The 20,003-nt window shown below is 43.8% G+C and overlaps 1 protein-coding gene across 5 annotated transcripts in view; it reads right to left on the bottom strand.

The window, feature by feature from the left end:
• MARK2 (microtubule affinity regulating kinase 2) overlaps positions 1-20,003 on the bottom strand; it is a 58,294-nt gene that overhangs the window by 37,553 nt on the left and 738 nt on the right. The gene's annotated exons all lie outside the window — the stretch shown is intronic.

Below are 20,003 nucleotides of genomic sequence, written 5' to 3'. Positions count from 1 at the left end.
CCTTCCTTGTCTCATCCCCATGTAGAAACCAGAGACAGGCCCAATATACAAGCAAAGAAGATACAGGAAGGGCTGAAGCACAAAGTCAGAAAAGTTGCTCAGGGCTAAGGTCATGGAAATGAAATCAAAACAAGCCCTTAGCGTTAGAACAGAAGAGGGTGCTCTTGGGGAAAACCTGGAAGGGCTTCGTAAAGCTCTGCATCCAGAGGCCCATATCTCAGTGCTGGCTGTGACTCTGGAGGCACGTTAATATACTTTTCCTTTTCTTTCCCAATTATTGGTTGTCAAGCCTGGTCTCCCTCATCAACTCCCATTCAAGCAGTGTTATAGCTTGATGTATACACTAGTACCAGTTTTTAAACTGTACCCTTACTCAGCAGGCTACCAGCACTGTCAGAGTTCTTCTGGAAGGTTTCAAGAAGGAACGAATACTTATTTCTGAAAGTACTTGGAAAGAAATTCCCTAGACAAACAGAAGATTCTATGCCATCCTAAAAAAAAAAAAAAAAAGGTAATTCAGGGCCTAAGGATAAAGATTAAGGCCCCAGTCTTCCTCTGTTGAAGGAAAAATAATTCTGAAGCTAGTTCTATTTTTTTTTAATTGAAGTTTAGTTGATTTACAATATTGCAGGTGTACAACAAAGTGATTCAGTTATATATATATATATGTGTGTGTGTGTCTGCACACACATATACACGTATTCTTTTTCAGATTCTTTTCTATTATAGGTTATTACAAGATACTGAATATAGTTATATTGTTCCCTGTGCTATACAGTAGATCCTTGTTGTTTATATATTTTATATATAGTTCTATCAAAAAATGGTAAAGCTAGTGAGACTTGGTCCAAATCACCTCCAAAGAAAATCATTTTCTAAAATTAAAAAAAATAAATAAGTAGGGGACGGGGAATGGGAATTGTTTTGTTGAAAACCTTTCCTACAGCAGATAGCAGATTAGCTGCACAAGATTCTTTTGGAATGGTTTACTATGCAGAATTTTATAATGTAAAGCATTCCAAATGTGAAACTGGGAGTTCAGCACCTAAACATTTATTAATGAGAAAACCCTCACACCCTAATCATAAAGAAGGTTTAACATCATTGTCTGACATTTTGTCAGTTAGGGCTTGGTTTTAACAGTGTGGATTTGGCAGCTTGCTCTATCGGCTGTTTCACAAGCAGTTTCTGTGGTTTCAAGAAAGGCAGGGTGTTTGCTTTTAAACACTATCTTAAAAATATATTTCAGAATAGGGTTCAACCACTCCAAGACAGGAGGAGAGAAGGAAAACCAAAACAAATAAAGGAATCTGGTGCTACCAAACAGAAAGAAAGCACACCAAAGGTGCAGGAGAGGAAAAGACACTGTTTGCCACCGGCACCAGAATGACAAGAAAAGCCAACTTAGTGCTTCTTACTACCAAGTTAGAAGATAAGGACACAGAAATGGCACTAAAGACATGAGGTCTGGGACTTCCCTGGTGGCTCAGTGGTTGAGAATCTGCCTGTCAATGCAGGGGACACAGGTTCAAGCCCTGGTCCGGGAAGATCCCACATGCCGCGGAGCAACTAAGCCCATGTGCCACAACTACTGAGCCTGCACTCTAGAGCCCGTGAGCCACAACTACTGAGCCCGTGTGCCACAACTACTGAAGCCCACACGCCTGGAGCCCGTGCTCTGCAACAAGAGAAGCCACTGCAATGAGAAGCCCGTGCACCACAACGAAGAGTAGCCCCCGCTTGCTGCAACCAGAGAAAGGCTACATGCAGCAATGAAGACCCAACACAGCCAAAAATTAATTAATTAATTTTAAAAAAGAGAAAAAAGACAGTCTGTAAAAAAAAAAAAAGACATGAGGTTAATAAAGGGAAATCTTTATCTCTTCAAAATAAACTTACCTGGCTCAAATCTATTTTATTTAAAAACAAAACAACCTCAACAGTTCCACACCAATGCAAAGGACTGTCATCTAATCGATTAGCAGCCACACCTCTCTGCCAGCATGATGTGGTAATTAAGGTAGAGATTTTTCTCCCTAGGAATACAGGTACAGAAGGGCAGAGCCCCTATGGACCTAACCCATTATGACAGCCTTTTCATTAGCAAGAGAACACTGCCATGCACTCTCCAAGGAAGCACTGGCCTGCATCACTAAAGAACTCCTGTATGTGACAGCAGCCACCTCTGAGGAGAGATAAAAATGTGCTGGAGGGACTTCCTTGCTGGCGCAACAGTTAAGAATCCACCTGCTAATGCAGGAGACACGGGTTCGATCCCTGGTCCAGGAAGATCCCACATGCCACAGAACAACTAAGCCCGTGCACCACAACTACTGAGCCCACGTGCCACAACTACTGAAGCCCAGGCGCCTAGAGCCCATGCTCCACAACAAGAGAAGCCACCGCAATGAGAAGCCCACACACCACAACGAAGAGTACCCCCGCTCGCTGCGACCAGAGAAAGCCTGCACATAGCAACGAAGACCCAACACAGCCAAAAATAAATTAATTAATAAATTTTAAAAACAGGTGGGAAGTGGGGAGGGGGAGAACCACTCATAAGAAACCCAACAGGCTGTGCTTCTCAAAGTAATTCACATGGACCTTGGTTTTTCCACTGTAACAAAAAGATGGATTCTAAAGTAATTTAGAAATGGCATGCAACCGTGATCTTAGAGAAGTGAATCAGGTTTGAACACAAATACAATCATATAAGTTGAACTCCTCCTCTTTTTCTGCTAGGGCAGCAATAGGGGTGCAAGTGGATAAGTGATGCTTGAATCAGGGGCAGCAGCTCACCCCCTTTACCCATGCCCCATGCTGGCATCTTTAAATCAGCTCAAAATTTCAGAATTTTGCTAATAAAATCAAAACCTCTAACAGGATAAAAGAAAAGGCACTATATTGCCAGGGGTAGACAAGCAAGTAAATCAAACCAAAAACTCATAAACTCAAGTTAACTGAAATTCCTCAGAGGTTCACTCTCACGAAGAAACAACTCCAGATGTCTAGGAGGACCACATGCACAGCTTCAGGAGAGAGAAGTAAACCAAAAGAAAGGCTGACAAATGCAAACAGGAAGTAGTGGCATATTACACAAGCGATGGGATAAAGAGACACAGCAGGACGGACAGAATTCAGCTCCCAGGATTGGACTGGCAAGTCCCAAACACACACAGAGGCCTGGCACTACCAGCTACAGTGCTCTCAGTGTCCTTGGCAGTCAAGGCTAAAAGCAAGTAGCTCTGGGCTTCTGCGCGTGTAAGTGTACATAATGGTATATAAAAAGAAAATATTAGTTGCGTAAGGATAAAATGTACATAGTTAAGATCCACAAACAAAAGTTTTCTTTTTGGGAGTTAGTGAGGTGCTACTGAGCAGGACAGTCAAATCTAAGAATCCAAACTGTCCTATGCTGTGAGGTATTTACTTGTTGGTTACCAATTTCAGATCTCAAGACCCTGGTTTTTCTAAAGGGGTTCTTGGAATTCCAGAAGGTAAGAAGAGATGAAGAGGAAAACCAGAAGCCAGGATTAAACAATAAGATCAAAAAACTGTTTCCCACAGCTGTTAAGACCAGGGAGCTAAACCCAAAGAGCTGCATCTCCAACACTGTGGCACCTTTACAACAGGCCACAGAGGGCAGAAGGAAACAAGGTGGGGCAGAGGAGAGCACGCGCAACTCTGAAGCCGGCCTGGGAGCCATGTTTGCCCCACACGGGCTGTGAGCTAATCCGAAGGGATCTATCTTCCACTGCCAGGACACAACTGAAGCCAGAGCCAAAGTGCTCTCCACGGTCAAGAAAGTCTTGTTCTGGGCTTCCCTGGTGGCGCAGTAGTTGAGAGTCCGCCTGCCGATGCAGGGGACACTGGTTCGTGCCCTGGTCCGGGAAGATCCCACATGCCGCAGAGCGGCTGGGTCCGTGAGCCATGGCCGCTGAGCCTGCGCGTCTGGAGCCTGTGCTCCGCAACGGGAGAGGCCCCAACGGTGAGAGGCCCGCGTACCGCAAAAAAAAAAAAAAAAAAAAAAAAAAAAAAAAGAAAGTCTTGTTCTGACACCAACACACACTCTAAACCACATGAGTTTGTTACCTTAAGTTACTCAACATTTCTGGGCGTCTGTTTCCTCATCTGCAAAGTGGGGAAAATAATAAGACCTACTATCTCACAAAGATTAAATGAGTTAATGAATGTAAAACAGCTAATTAAACAAGTATCTGGGACAAAGTTAAGTGCTCAATAAATGCTGGCTATTATTATGTCTATAGCTGAAGACACTAGCCTCAGGGCAAACTGTGCCCCGTGAGACATCTACCCTTCAAGTACTCAGTCCATTGCCTTTAAGAGTTCCCCAACCACTGGGAACAGAGTAATGTACTTTGAGGGCCATCCAGGAGGCACTGCACTGCCTTAGCTAATAGAGTGAACAAATCTCCTTTGAAAGCAAGTCTATCTTCCATACAGACCAGTGGCTGAAGAGAGAGAAAAAAGCACATCAAGTTGAATTCTGGAAAGAAATATGCTTTGTGTAAAAAGCAGAGGCTTATGGGACTTGCTGAGTGATGGGAAATGGAGCTACAATCCTGCAAGTCTATATGTAGACACAAATTGACATAAGGTAAGCACTTGATTAAACTTTTTTTTAATGATTCTGATGAGAAGTGATTCTGAGCAAATAAGATGAGTATAAAAAGATTTGCTTTAAAGTTGGTCTGAGTGACTATTATAGGAGGCCCAAAAGTCTACTATTAGCGGTACTAAGAAGAGCTTTTAAAAGTAAGAGATACGGACTTCCCTGGTGGCGCAGTGGTTAAGAATCTGCCTGCCAACTGACATATATACACTAATATATATAAAATGGATAACTAATAAGAACCTGCTGTACAAAAACATAAATAAAATTAAATTAAAAAAAAAAAGAATCTGCCTGCCAATGAAGGGGACATGGGTTTGAGCCCTGGTCCGGGAACATCCCACATGCCACGGAGCAACTAAGCCTGTGTGCCACAACTACTGAGCCTGCGCTCAAGCCCGCAAGCCACAACTACTGAGCCTGTGTGCCACAACTACTGAAGCCCAGGTGCCTAGAGCCCGTGCTCTGCAACAAGAGAAGCCACCGCAATGAGAAGTCCACGCGCCATGACAAAGAGTAGCCCTCGCTCGCCACAACTAGAGAAAAGCCCGCACACAGCAACGAAGACCCAACGCAGCCAAAAATAAATAAATAAATTTTTTTAAAAAAAGAGGCGCTATGTTAACTGGAGAATGAATACAAGCAAAAGAACAAGGTGGAAAATAATACAGTAGTTCAGAAATATATTTACTGCAACTGTATCTCTTAAAGATGCTTCAAGCAAAGATAAAGTTCCCACGCTGTTACATACACAACAAATCTGCTTACCTCTTCCAGGAGAAAATAAAGTGCTCTTACATAAAAGCGGGATTTGGCAGGCGTGTTTCACTAAGAAACAGGACTAACAAAGAGTTAAGTACAGAAGAAATAGGAACAAAGTGTGTAGGCTCTGCAGCCACCCTGAGAACAGACTGTGGGGTGTTCTGGCCTCAGTGAGTGCCTGGAGCCTACCAGCCTTCAGCTATTACAGGCACCAAGGTTTTTCAAGGATAGAGACTAAGCAAGCTTTGCAGTTTTCAAATTTGGAATTGACCAATAGCCTACATATAAGCTTAAAAAAAAAATCTACTGTCATAATGAAATCCAAGTAAGCCAAAGGATTTTTTAATGGGGGGGAAAAAAAAGCCAGTGCTCTGTATTAGAAGGAGGAAATAAGCCAAATTTCGTTAAAGTCCCTCAGGTCACTGAGAACCAGCTTCCTCATACAGATACACTGCAAACCAAGGCAGCAAGTGTCTTCCTGCAGTTCAGCCAGGACTCTGGGAATTGCAAAACAAAGGCTCATTATGAGGTCACAGCAAGTAACCAGCCAATCAAGGACAGGGATGAGCCACAAAAGCAATTCTCACACTCCTTTGTGGACAATCCTTTATGCCTTAATTATTAAGGACCTCAAATAGCTTTTGTTGATGTGGATTATAGCTACTGTTATTGTAACTAAAACTGAGAAAAAAAAGAGAAAATGTTAATCTATTAATTCACTTAAAATAATATTACTAAACCCATTACAACTATGTCTTAATAACTATATTTTCCAACATATCAAGTTAATACATACCATCACAGTAAAATCCAGGTTAACTTTTAAAACGTAATTAAAGCTACAACATAGATGAATGTTGAAAACATTATGCTAAGTGAAATGAGCCAGACACAAAAAGACAAATATTGTATGATTCCACTTATATGAGGTGCTCAGAACAAGCAAATTCATAGAGAAAGAAAACAGAAAAGAAGTTACCAAAGGCTGGGGGAAGGGAATATGGGGAATTACTGCTTAATTGATATAGAGTTTCTGTTTGAGATGATGAAAAAGTTCTACAAATAGTAACGCTGGCTACATTATGAATGTACTTAATGCCACTGGACTATGCACTTAAAAATTTATTAAAATATAAGTTTTGTGTTACGTGTATTTGACCACAATGAAAAATCAGAATTAAAGCACAAGGCCATGAGAAAATTTCAGACTACCACAACTGAGGAACATTCTATAAAAATAACCAGCATTCTTCAAAACTGTCAGTGTCATGAAAGACATGGGAAGACTAAGGAGACTATAGAGACAGGAGAACTACATGCAATGTGGGCTCCCAGACTGGATTCTCAACAGAAAAAGCACATCAGTGGAAAAACTGATGAAATCTGAAGATGGTTGGTTAACAGTATGATACTAAGATTAATTCTCAGTTTTGATACATGTTCTATGGTTATATAAGATGTTAATATAAGGGGAAGCTGGACAAAGAACGTATAAAAACTCTTTGGACTATTTTTGCAACTTTTCTAAGCTTAAAATTATCTCAACATTTAAAAAAATCAAATTTAACTGTTTAAAAAAAAAACTCGCAAGGTCAATGCTATGTATTCAGAGGAGGAAACGAGCCAACTTTGGTCAAAGTCCCTCTGGTCACTGAGAACCAGCTTCCTCGGCTAGAACAACAGCAAACCAAGGTAGCAAGTGCCTTCTTGAGGCCCAGCCAGGACTAAATAGGGGCTGGGAACTGCAAAACTTTCTTTCTTTTTTTTTTTTTTTAATGAAATTACCAAGAAATCAACCAAACAAAGCCAGGGAGAATTAACCCAGGTTTTGTCTACAGCTGTGGTTCTTATTACACTTTTTGGTTTCAGAAAGCCTTTGCAGTATTAAAAATAACTGAGTTCCCCAAAAGCTTTTGTTTATATGGGTTATATCCATCAGTGTCTCCATTCATTTAAAAGAACATTAATAAACCCATTACATATAAACATGTTACTTATTTTTAGTGAAGAAACTATATTTTCCAAACCACAACTTCACACATACTAAAGGAAGTCCACCTGATGAACTGATTTTTATCATGTAATTAAAACACAATGCCAGACCCCCCCACCAAAAAAACCTAACAAACTAAAGAATGAAAAAATGAGAAAAATAAAAGAATAAAGAGAAAGGGAAAATGAGAAAAAGAAAAATTAGGGAATAAAGAGAAAAAACGGGGGAAATAAACCACAGATAAAACAACAACAAAAAACCTCACAAGGCCAATGCTATATGTATTAGAAGAAGGAAATAAGCTCACTCGGGTCAAAGTCTCTGAGGCCCAGGCAGGGATTATTACAAGGGCTGGGAACTGCAAACAAGGGCTCCCTGTGAAGTCATCACAGGCAACCAGCCCAAGACTGAGGAAAATCAACTCAGGTTTTGTCTACAACAAAGGTTTTCTCACTTTTCGGTCTCAAGAACTCTTCAAACTCTTAAAAAATTTATCAAGGACTATTAAGATCTTTTGTTTATGTGGGTCATAGATATCAACAGTTTACCTTATTAGAAATTGAAACTGATAATTTTTAAAATTATTTTTATTCATTCAAAACAACAATAAACCTATTACCTGTTTACACAACTAACCCATTTTTTAAACAAAGAAACTATTTCTAAAACAAAATGAAATTTGCAACAAGAGTTACATGCTTTATATTCTTGTACATCTCTTTAATGTTTAGCTTAATGGAAGAGGGCCAACTTCTCATATCTGCTTCTGCATTCAGTGTGTTTCCACATGCTATTTTGGTTGAAAGATATAAAGAAAATCTCATTTCACGCAGATGTGTAGTTGGAAAATGGAGTTTAATAGCCTTTCAAATATTGAGGATTTTCTTCTTTGATACTAGACCAAAACTCCACAAGTAGCAGTTTTTAAAGACTAGTTGCCATGTGCAATCTGAAATTTTATCAATGAACCTCTTGTGTACTTTTACATTAAACTCCACTGGTCATCCTGCACTTTGAATGGCTCTTTTACCCACTGACAATCTAGGAAACATTCCTTCACCGAATTATGCAGAATTTCCAAATACTGGCATTTCATACAACATCAGAAAAATCACATTCCATCAATCTTATCACCGATCTCATCAAAAAAGTCTGACAAATACAAGTTTTCCAAAATTCTAAATTTTGCTTGAAAACTTGAATTTTATCACCGGCAATGGTGACAGGCTTTGTTCAATTTCAATAAAACGTCCACTAAATACTGCAGTATGAACAACTATAGTTTGTCCATCAACTGTTATTTCAAGTAAAAATGATGATCCATGTAGATGGTTCGGCTCCAACACGCAAGTGCATTTTCTCCAGACAGCTGGACTACGGTATACAGCAGCAATGCTCCATGAATACTTTGCATTTCTTCACTTGGAACATCAAAGACCTTTATTATTGGAGGGTTGAGATTTAATTAAAAAAATAATAATTTTTAGTGCTTCATCCAAGGCATTCTTAAGTGAAAATGGCTTTTTTTTAAACCACAAGTGTGTAGCAGGAAAGTCCATGACTACGACCACCAGCAGTTTTGTGCCACTGCCCTGATCCATGTCATGGCACCAGCAGTTTTCACTGTCACTGCTTCTGCACCAACAGTGCAAATGGAAATGAAATTGTTTCAGGATAAACCATGAGAGTCAAAAAAGTTATTCAACCCTATGCATATTTATCACAACTTGTGTTTGTTGTTGAGCATTCACACAAAAGAAAATATTTTTTGAAGCATACCTGGTGCTGATACAACTTGAGCCATGTCTATAAATCCGCTCATTTGTAAGGTGAAAGTAAAATTTTATAAATATTACCTCGGTCTTCATGTTTGCAGCTAAATCTTTAATTCGACAAGTCACGGTAACATATGAAGTGGCACTACCCTGAACTTTACTGACTTTTCATTCAGTGGGCATTCAGGAACGTCAGCTGTTCAAAACGTCATTAGTCGCTCAGCTACTTGGTGCGCTCTTCCAGCCAAAGCAATAACTCATCCTGTAAGAGGCTTCAGTGACTTTGTCATTTCTAGGTGGAAAAGCTGGAACAAATTTTGGCTTTGAAAGAGACCATGGTGTGTACGCTTAAAACATGTAATTCCTTCTTCTTTAAACTCTGACTGATTGGTCTTGAATGATGCTTCAACCTAACTGGCACCCTAATACTACATGAAAACGCTCTGTTGCATAAAATACAATAAAGTACATTATTTGCATCTATAAAGCTGAGAAGATAACTTTCATTATGATTTTCATTTCTTTTAATTTTTTTTTTCAGTTCTTGTCTACAGTTTCGCCCAGTTTCTTCAGAGTAGATCCCTCCCTTTCACTTGTTGATATGTCCAGTTGCAGTAAACAGAGCTGGCAGGTACGTTGAGAAAGCAAGACTTCCAACCTCCCTTTTTTAAGCCAACAATTAATCCTTAAATATAAGAGAAATACTATAAACTTCCTTCTATTTTAGAATAAAACAGAATTAAGTGCTAAAATAAACTACAAATAAAATTTTAAAAATTATTAGTTTTCCAAAAAGTTTTTACAAGTAAGTGTTGCAGGTTGTACTTACTTCTTGTGTTTCTTCAAAGGTGAAGGAAAATGCTGGGATTTTAAAATAACTACTTATTGTACAACAATGAGGTTTACAGAGATTAGCAGGTATAACCGAAGAAAACTAGTAAGAGCACAGCAGAAGTACTGAGAACAAATCGAGTTCATCACTGGAAACTTCCATATTTTTTTATAAATTTATTTTTATTTATATTATTTATTTTTGGCTGCGTTGGGTCTTTGTTGCTGCACACGGGCTTCCTCTAGTTGTGGCGAGCAGGGGCTACTCTTTGTTGTGGTGCGTGCGCTTCTCATTGCAATGGCTTCTCTTGTTGTGGAGCACGGGCTCTAGGTGCGTGGGCTTCAGTAGTTGTGGCACACAGGCTCAGTAGTTGTGGCCCTTGGGCTCTAGAGCTCGGGCTCAGTAGTTGTGACACATGGGCTTAGTTGCTCCGCGTCATGTGGGATGTTCCCGGACCAGGGCTCGAACCTGTGTCCCCTGCATTGGCAGGCAGATTCTTAACCGCTGCGCCACTAGGGAAGTCCCAGAAAACTTCCATATTTATGCCTTAAAGTACTACCTTAAAAATTCTAGGAAACACAAAAATAAAGAAGTACACATTCCACTGGCCAAGAGTGATGACGTCAACACACATCATTTAGCCTCTGGAAAACTCCACTGTACACTGGTAAGAGAATGAGAGTGAAATAGGCAAATACTGCATTAATGTTACAATGAAAATTATTTTGACTTTGTATAGCACCAAACAGGTCTTAGGGACCCCAAGGGTCCCCAGACTACACTTTGAGAACCAAGTTCAATATTGTGCTACCAAAATTAACAAGTGCCTCCCCAGATCTCTCCCAAGACAGGATCTAGAGTTATGGCATTCCTGATTGGTCAGAGGAAACAGCCTAGAACTAGCTTAGACCCTGTCACCAGGGAAACTGGAATGCCATCCCTAATAAGTTGTCAAGTTGCCAAGCCTGGATTTACTGAGGAACGTGGCTCCAGAGACACAAAAATAAAATGCTTTCTAAAGCAGTGAGTCCTTAACTTTACAGAAATCAGAGGAATAGGAGAAAGAAAGGACTGGGTGGTTCTGGGATTTTATACATGAAGGCGATCTCAGACTAGCAAAAGTCCTCTCCTGAGCCATGCCACAAAAGAGGCTTACAGGGCTTCCCTGATGGCACAGTGGTTAAGAATCCGCCTGTCAATGTAGGGGACACAGCTTCGAGCCCTGGTCCGGGAAGATCCCACACGCCACGGAGCAACTAAGCCCGTGTGCCACAACTACTGAGCCTGTGCTCTAGAGCCTGCAAGCCACAACTACTGGGCCCGCGTGCCTAGAGCCCATGCTCCGCAGAAAGAGAAGCCACCGCAATGAGAAGCCCGCCCACCGCAACAAAGAGTAGCCCCCACTCCACGCAATTAAAGAAAGCCCGCGCATCAACGAAGACCCAATGCAGCCAAAAATCAATCCATAAATAAATAATTTTAGAAGTTCCCTTAAAAAAAAAAAAAAAGAGGCACACAGGCATACAAACAGGTAAGGCAGTGGTACATGGAGATGAAAACCCAAGATGGACAGTGAAAAGGAAGGAACAGAGTTCAAAGAAACCAAACAGAGAAAAAAAAGGAAGTGAGACACAAGTCAGCAGAGGGGTCAAAAGGAAGAGGAAAATACACTGACAGAAACATTCCCTGATGAGCTCTGCGGCGACACTGTTACCTTTCTCCCTGGCCACAGTGGCAGTGTGAAAAAAACTGAGCAACTTACTTGCTGTTCTGATAAGGCATTCAGGCTCTAGAAGTGGCAAGCAAGGAACATCAACAGGAACCAACTGAGACCAAAATCTCGGCCCAAGATTCGAAGTCCACAAATCCACAGGAGCCGCTGAGAAATGACTGTCACCCTCCCTCCCAGGCCTCACAAAGGGGAGGCTTTCTTTTCACTTCAGAAAAGCCAACAAAGGTAACAAGAACCTGCCCTGAAGGCCCCTCTGCTAGTGAAAAAGGAACCTAAAATCATCAGCTGCTAAGTTCCCATGTGGTCTTTAAGAGAAACAGGGAGCTTTCTCCTGTTGCCAAAGGGTAAATACTGCACGTGAATAAAGGAACACAATGAAAGAAATCCTGGCACTAGGTGGGGCCTCCTCTAACACCCGGATCCCAACAGCTGGGAAAAGCCCATGCTCCAGTAACTTTGGATTTGGCCTTCCAGCCAATGAAGAGACTGCACATCCACCACCAACACCACCACCATTCACACCACAGAAATAATGGGCAGGCAGAGGGTGGTGTGTTTTTTTTTCCCCTTTAATCAATAAAGTTGCCTAATATTGATATCTTGTAAATAAATAAACGAAGTATTTTTTAAAAAGTGCTTTCAAAAGTACATAAACCCCTCCAACAGCATCCTATTTTCTTTCAGATATCTGATTAAAAAAGAAAGCTAAAATAAACAAACAAATTAAAAAACCCAGAAATGCTAGGAAAAGCACCTATGGAACCCCAATGGCTGGAAGAGGCCAAGATTCTTCCAGTCATTACAGAGACATTCCAAACTACGTCCCTTATACTGACCTGGAGTTGTGTGGTGCTCAGAGAAAATTCACTAAGTTGCTCAACTGAAACAACGATGACGATAATTATTACGTCCTGCCAGCACTAATGTAAGCGCTTTATATTCATTAACCCTTTTAATACTCACAACAACTATATCTCTAAGACAGGTATTATTATTGCTCCCTTTTCTTTACAGGCCTAGAGGGATAAAATAAGCCCAAGGTCACAGTAGGGGCTGACCCAAGATTCCAATACAGGGACTCTAGCTGCAGAGCCTGCTCTGACCACAGTGACACCATTTATTGGAAGTCCGAAAGTGCTGGGATCTCCTTTCAACTCTGCCATAAGCTCAACTCAATCAGAATGCTATGCTAGACCAAGAGGGCCTAAGGGACCCCACTTCCTGTGACTGGAGAACCAGTAATTCAAACTCTTTTGGGCAAAAACAAAGCAAGAAGCCAAAAATGCTGCCAATGCTATGTGCAAAGGCAGTCAAAAGATGGCCATCTGTGGAGAGGAGGTGAGGAAGTGATGGGGTAAGGGAAAACCAGCAGACACTCGGGTCTAAAGAAGGTGAAGGAAAAAGGGGGCCACCCTGCATATAGGATATGAGTAACCAAAACAAAACCTTCAGTAAAATGGTCCTCAGGAGAAGCAATGAGTAAACCACGGTAGCAGCAACAAGGACATAAGCTAGAGCTCTGCCTGCAGGTAGCTGCACTCATTAATCACCAAGCTTCTGGACTTGGGAGCTTTCTGCTTAGTGGGAGACTGAGAAAACAATCCGGCTACGTCAGCAGCACCTGCAGTCCAGTTGCAGGGGGCTCAGAATCCTGCTCTGTCCCCTCCCTGAGAAAGATTCCCTACTGTGTTCAGGAAGTGCCAGTACGTGGTGACTGAAGGCTCCCACCTTCCCTACGGGTCCCTTGATCAGGGACACTCAAACTGTTCCCCATGGCTGAAGCACCTGTTGAACTGCCAAAGATCAAAAACTATTCTCTCTCCTTTTTTCTTCTCCAGCGGGCCTGGACAGCCAGCAGGCCTGGACAGACAGTAGGCCTGGACAGACAGTACCTATGTACCGATCCAAAAGGTCTGGGGTCTGGTTGGATTTAGCAGCCAGATCACGACAGCCAGGAGTCAGGAGTCCCGATTCCCTTCCAGATCCACACGTGGGGAGCCAAGCACAGACCTCCTGGCCAGACGAAGGGCCTTTTGCCAAGCTGTGAACTGCAAAGAAAAGGAGCTCTATCTTAGAGCTTCCAGTGAAAGGTGTGTAAGACCAAGTTGCTTTGAGTAGCATGAGGTGTGGAGAAAGCCCACTCACTGGAGAGGCCCAGGTCAGAGACCCATCCAGAATTAGGAGGGAAGGTGGTTGTTTACAGACCTCCTCCAAACTCATGCCTCAATGAGCAGAGCCCCAGAGGAGGCAGATCTCTGTATTGCCAATTTCCCAAAGAGCACAGAGGAAAAGAGGCCGAGGCAGCTCAAAACTAGCTTGACTGGTTCTACAGAGAAGCCGCTGGTCTGCTCCGCCTTCCTTATGTTAAAAAGAAAAAGGTGGCTTGGAGCCAGACGTTGAACCCCCCTTCCCCCTCCCCCACTTCACTGTCCCACAGGATCCACCTAGCCACCAAGACCAGTGTCCATCTAACCCTCCCTCCTACTTGTGATACTATGACTTCATAAGCCTGAAGTCAATCATTTGCTGCACAAGAGGAATTATATTTGTTTTTTGCCCTTTTCCAATGAGAAGGAATAAATGAAAGTAAGGGGGAATGAGTGCCAACCCAAAGACAGACATCTGTGGAAAGAACTCCCCAAAGGGACCAAAAAAACTTCAAACACTCTAGACAAAACGGACATTCAGATGAAGGGATCTAGCCTATTTATACCCGGCAAAGGAGAAGCAGGTCGAGTGGGCCAGAGAAGACCCTGGGACCCCTCCTCTGAGGGAGAACTGGAAGCCAAGGGGGCCAGATGTTCTCTTGGTGCCTTTTCAGAACCAGATGTACCATCTCAAAGTCTAAGAAACAGCAAAGACATTCAACAGTCCGCACTAAAAGGGCTGTGGCGGGGTAGTGACGCTCTGCTCCGAGAGCTAGAACTTTCAGAGTTAACATGGCAATAGACAGCCTCTTCCCATGCCACAAGTGGGAAATGGGTGTTTCCTCCCCCACAAGGTTTGTAAAGCCTTACTCTTCCCTTTGCTGGGACAGAAGGGGAAAATGCATAGATAACACTTCAGTGACTCATACTTGATGAAGGCTGGGAGAAAGCCTGGAGAATCCAAGCTTCAGGTGCAAAATGTACAAATACTGGAATCTACCATCAAGAAAAGGAAACCCAGCCACCTATCTGGTTTGTCATTTTGCTGAACTTCCGCTGAAGGAGGAAGGGCCAGGTTTAAGCTCCACCCACCCTTTCCATAGCCCTCTCAATTTTTGCTTTGACGCAGGAAAGTGGCAAATGTGGCAGCGTCACCATGGCTAAGAGAGAACCAAACCCTTTCCACGTCTCCTCCCAAAGCAGAGGCCTAGTGGTCAGTCTACAGCTTAACCCAGCGCAAGGAGCTGGGGCTGGACCTGGTTACTGCAGGAAAGCCTCATCAGGCAGCCTTAGGGAAGGAAGGATGACCACCCTCCTTGCCCTTTCCATCTGCTGAGGTTACTTCATCCCAATCCATTAATGACCTTCAAAGTGCTGCTGGGGGGAGTCCATTTAGCAGAGACGCTATCTTGGGGCCAAGGGTGGCGTCCAGCCCCCACCTCGCTTGTCGATAATGGGCCACAAGGTCCAACGCTTAGCTGCACTCTAGGCATAAAATATTCATTTAAGTCGACATAGTACATATGAGGAAAGTCATGGAAGCTCCTGGGAGAAGAGGAATGCCAGCCAGGTGGCTAAGTGCTCAATGGGAAAGAGTTCATGAAGGCATGGGTTAGTCCTGGTCAAATGCCCACTGAGAATTAGGCTGTTCTGTCCAAAGGGGAAGCAGTCTAGTCTGAGATGTTTTTGACTCCCAAGAGCTCTAACCATGCAAACCTCTCAGAAAACAAATTCTCAGTCTTTTCCTGCCTCACAGGCATCAACTCTGTTTAAGACATTTATGCTGAAGAAAACTCAAGCCCAATCTTTGGTCGCCATCCGAAAGATTCAGTTATCCCCGTGCAAACTTGATTTTAATCTGAAGCAGGCTGAATTTCAATGACTGCCTTGTATCCATCTGTTTAGCTACTTCCCAAAGTCCACAGACTAGAGAGAAATTGTTACAATTTACTAGGTAGCTACCTTTACCAGGTTCAAAGGTTATAGTATGGCAACTCTAGGAGCCCCTGGTCTAACAATACCTCTTCCCTGTTTCGAGGGTGAAGCAGAAAGTAAGACTATATGGTCTGACATTCACCCACACCCCTGACTAGAAGGCAGCACCACCAAGGAGCCCCTGGCCAGGGTCAAAGGGCAGAGGTCGGAGTCAGCACGCAGAGCATGGGGCTTGCTGCACAGCCTGCAGGACAGGGAGTGAAGGGAGAGCGAACCGAGCTCTCTACAAGACAACACTAAAACCAGATTACTCAGTGAAACATTCAGCCAGAATCAACACTGGGATCCAGGGATATGTGTGTTTGGAGCGGCTCAGTGGTTCTGTACGCGATTCTAAAAGTTAGATTTGCTCTCACCCACACTTCCAAACTCCTCTTCCCAGAATCATCTGAGAGAAGAAACAATGCCACTCACTCCCTGGAAGGACAACAGCAGACCCCTCCCTGGCCCACTGCAGCAGAGGCAGAGGCAGGTGGGCAGTGAAAGCCTCTTGCTTTCTCTCAGGTGCTTTCTCTCAGGAGCCCTCTCTTGTGGTTCCTGAGGCCCAGAGGTGGGGCAGGTATGAAGCCAATGTAGGCCCTCTACCAGGTGTTACAGGAAGCTTTCGCCAGCGGCAGGTGGACTCTGCAAGTTGGACCCCTCTCCACTTGCCTATTACTGCTGCTGCTGGCTGGAAGACAAACAGTCATCTTGCTGATTGCTTTCACCACTGCCAAGCCTCCAGGCCAACAGAGCCATTTGGAAAAGTGAACAGAAAGCTCAGCTCTCAGATTAAGAATGCCCAAAACTACCAGCCCCAGGTCACAACCCTCTTTCTGCAAAAGGAAGAGTCTATGACTGTGAAAAAGCACATCTGCAATCAGGTGTCACAAAAATCACAATAAAGACAGGGCTTAACTTTCTTTTTATCTCCTACTTTCACTGTTAGAAGCAGAGTCGACAGCAAACAGGCAATCTCTCTGCAACACTAGGTTTATTTTTATGCTTCAACATTTTGTGTGTGTGTATGTCTGTTTAATTCAGATGTGATCAAAGAGCTCCTAGAAACAGCTTCTCATCAGCCACATGTTTTAAAGAAAGGGGGAGAGAAAGAGCAAGAGATTGGAGCTCGGAAGACAACCAACAGTTTGTTTACCTATTTTCTTGTGAAACCAATTAAAATAATTTAAATCTAAATAAGATAATAGAGGAACTTTGTTATTTTTATTTTATTATTATTATTTTTTTTTTGCGGTACGCGGGCCTCTCACTGTTGTGGCCTCTCCCGCTGCGGAGCGCAGGCTCCGGACGCGCAGGCTCAGCGCCCATAGCTCCCGGGCCCAGCCGCTCCGCAGCATGTGGGATCTGCCTGGACCAGGGCACAAACCCGCGTCCCCTGCATCGGCAGGTGGACTCTCAACCACTGCGCCACCAGGCAAGCCCAGATAATAGAGGGCCTTTGGGGGAAAGAAATCAAACCAACCAAATCCCCTTTTTATTTCACAACATTAAGGCTTATGCAATGACCATTTTAGCTAGAATCGCAACAGGACCGAGAAGAGCTTTCTGGTCTCACCTGGTGGCATGATCTAGCCCAAAGGAGACCAGTGCTTCAGGCCTCTCTAGCCGTATGACCAGAGGAGGTGCTACTTGTCTCTTTTCTTGTTTTAAAAAATACTGCATCTGCCCATTATGTTTTTCGAAATCCACGCTTTTACTGGAATGAGACTTAATATCAAGTCAATGGTGTGGCTACCCTGAGAACGACAGAAGGACCAATGAAGCGGCTCAGGGGAACCTAAATCCATGGAGTGGAAACAGGATGAGTAATTCATAATTTGGAACAGGGTGACAATGTATGCAGCCAGTGCTCTGGACAAAGTTATCAGGAGCAGCTTACGTTCCCAAATGGTTCACAGAGTTCTGCTATCACAAAATCAGTAGGCGTGCACTGGGTTCCTACTATGCGCTCAGCATTATGTGAGGCTTGTAGGGAAGAGAGGAAATCAATGCACACATCACAAGAAAAAGACCAAGGCAAGAATACATTTACATGGAGTAAAGAGCACAAAGAAACCACATTGAGGCACTCTGTTACTCTACTTTGCTGAATACAATGCCCCCCACAGCCTTGCTGAGAGAGTAGGCACTCCACCGCCACTCCCCAGATGCCTGAGGGTGCCAGTCAGTCACTTGGCCTCCTCCTACCAGCTCAGAATCAACAGCCTGGGAAAGTCCTCTGGTTAAGCAGGGTTTACCTGCTAAATAAAGGCTGTGATAGGAAAAGGAATGGAACAGGCAACCTCAAGAGGGCCTCGAGAAAGTGGTTCCCAGTAAGGAGAGAAACAGCTGGCACTGGAGGGAAAGACGGTGAGATACAGACCATGCTCCAGTTTCCAAACACCTCAGTCCCATACAGAAGCAGCTGCCAAACCCGCTGATGAAACGGAAATCAACCATCACTCCCTCTCAACCCATCTCAACCCCAGAAACAAGCAGTCAATCCATCAGTAACGAAAGGGTCAACCACTGCAGAAAAACTTATCCAGAACTCCTCTTGAGTTCCTGACTGCCCAGATGACAGAGAGTGAGGGGGTAACAAAAGAGAAAAACATCAGAGAAATGAAAAGAGGGTGGATTTTTCAGAGAAAGGTGTTAATATGCAAGAGAATATAACAACAGTTCTATTGCACTAAGGAGAAAGAAGGAAACAAGATGAAAACATAAATAATGTAGTGAGGGAGAAGGATGCAAAAAGCACTTCAAGCCCCACAGGAGAAGAGCTCTTTTTTCAGGTCAAGTTTTTTTGGCCTAGTAAAGTTCTCCACCAAGTTTTTTTGGCCTAGTAAAGTTCTCCACCAAGGTATGACAGGCAGGAGACTCTCCACAGAGCAGGCAGCAAGGGACACTAGAGATGGTGAAAGAAAGGGGAGGGGTGGAAAGTGGACGCCTCTCGGCTAAGAGGTGAGATGACACAGAAAAGGCTAAGGCTTGGGTGACAGATGATAGCAGTGATTGCCAGGATGAGGGGGAAGTGTGTAGCTCAAGAAACTAGCGTGCAAAGTTCCTGGCCCGGGGGGTTACAAAGACTAGCCAATCACAAGGGGATGGATAGGGGCATATATGGGAAAAATAAACATGAAGTGAAGAAGGCAGGAAACTAGTATGAAGATTAAAGGCAATCCTAATTAGGAGGCATAGTAAGTAAGATGGGGTGAGGGCAGAGAAACCAGAAGGCAACAAGCAAGGGGGAAAAACTATGTAAAGTGACAGATCCAGGAGTGAAGAAACAAGAAAGCCTCACGGTTTGTGTTGCGGTGCAAGAGGACAGAAAGGCAAGGCCGGGGATGCGGCAAGGCCGGGGATGCGGCAAGGCCGGGGAAAGGACCGAGCAACAGGTTGTGTAAACGAAGTGGGGCTGAAATAGTGACTGTCTTTCCCTCGGTAGGGAGAGCCCAGGGAGAAGGCTGGTACAGCACTCACAGTGAGAAACAGGAGGCCAAGACTCAAAAACACAAACCCCAGAGGAAGAGAACGTGAGGGAACCAAAGACTCTGAAGGGAGTGAAGACTGGAACCCCAAAGACAACCTGTGGGAAAACTATGCGCATGACAGCTGTACGGGAAAACACGGAAGCAACAAATGCCAGCGCGAGGCACCAGGGAGCTCCTGGAGAAGAGAAGGGAAAGTGATGAGCAAAGAGTAGGCGAAAGATTTGGAAAGGTGATGAGGGTGGAGCTGGTGGGTTGCAAGCAAGAGGGAGAGCACAATCTGGAAAATGCAAGAGGCAGGGTAGAAAGCCGGGGAACTGAAAGGGGATAGGCATCGAGAACACACTCCGGGGCAAGGACCCTGAGGGTGAAAGCTGGGACTGGGAGAACCGGTGCGGGCGGAGGGGAAGCGAGGCTGGAGGGATGGAGGAGGAGGAGGAGGACAACGACCTGGGGCAAATCGCAGGGTGCCAGTCGAGGAACAGGAGGGTGGCTGCTTTAAGCGTGGGTGGAGGAAGACCAGAAAAGCCCCCGAGAGAAAAAGGGAAGAGAAGAGGAAGCTGGGGAGGTAACACGGAAGAGCGCAGGAGGGCGGTGAGGGGAGAAGGCGGGGGGGTCGGCAGAAAGACAAGTGTACAGCTTGGAGTCTGGACGAGGTGGGTCC

The sequence above is a fragment of the Tursiops truncatus genome, chromosome 8, assembly GCF_011762595.2.
Source record: "Tursiops truncatus isolate mTurTru1 chromosome 8, mTurTru1.mat.Y, whole genome shotgun sequence".
NCBI lineage: Eukaryota > Metazoa > Chordata > Mammalia > Artiodactyla > Delphinidae > Tursiops > Tursiops truncatus.
The sequence above is the reverse complement of the archived record's forward strand: the minus strand, read 5'-3'. Positions and strand labels throughout refer to the sequence as shown.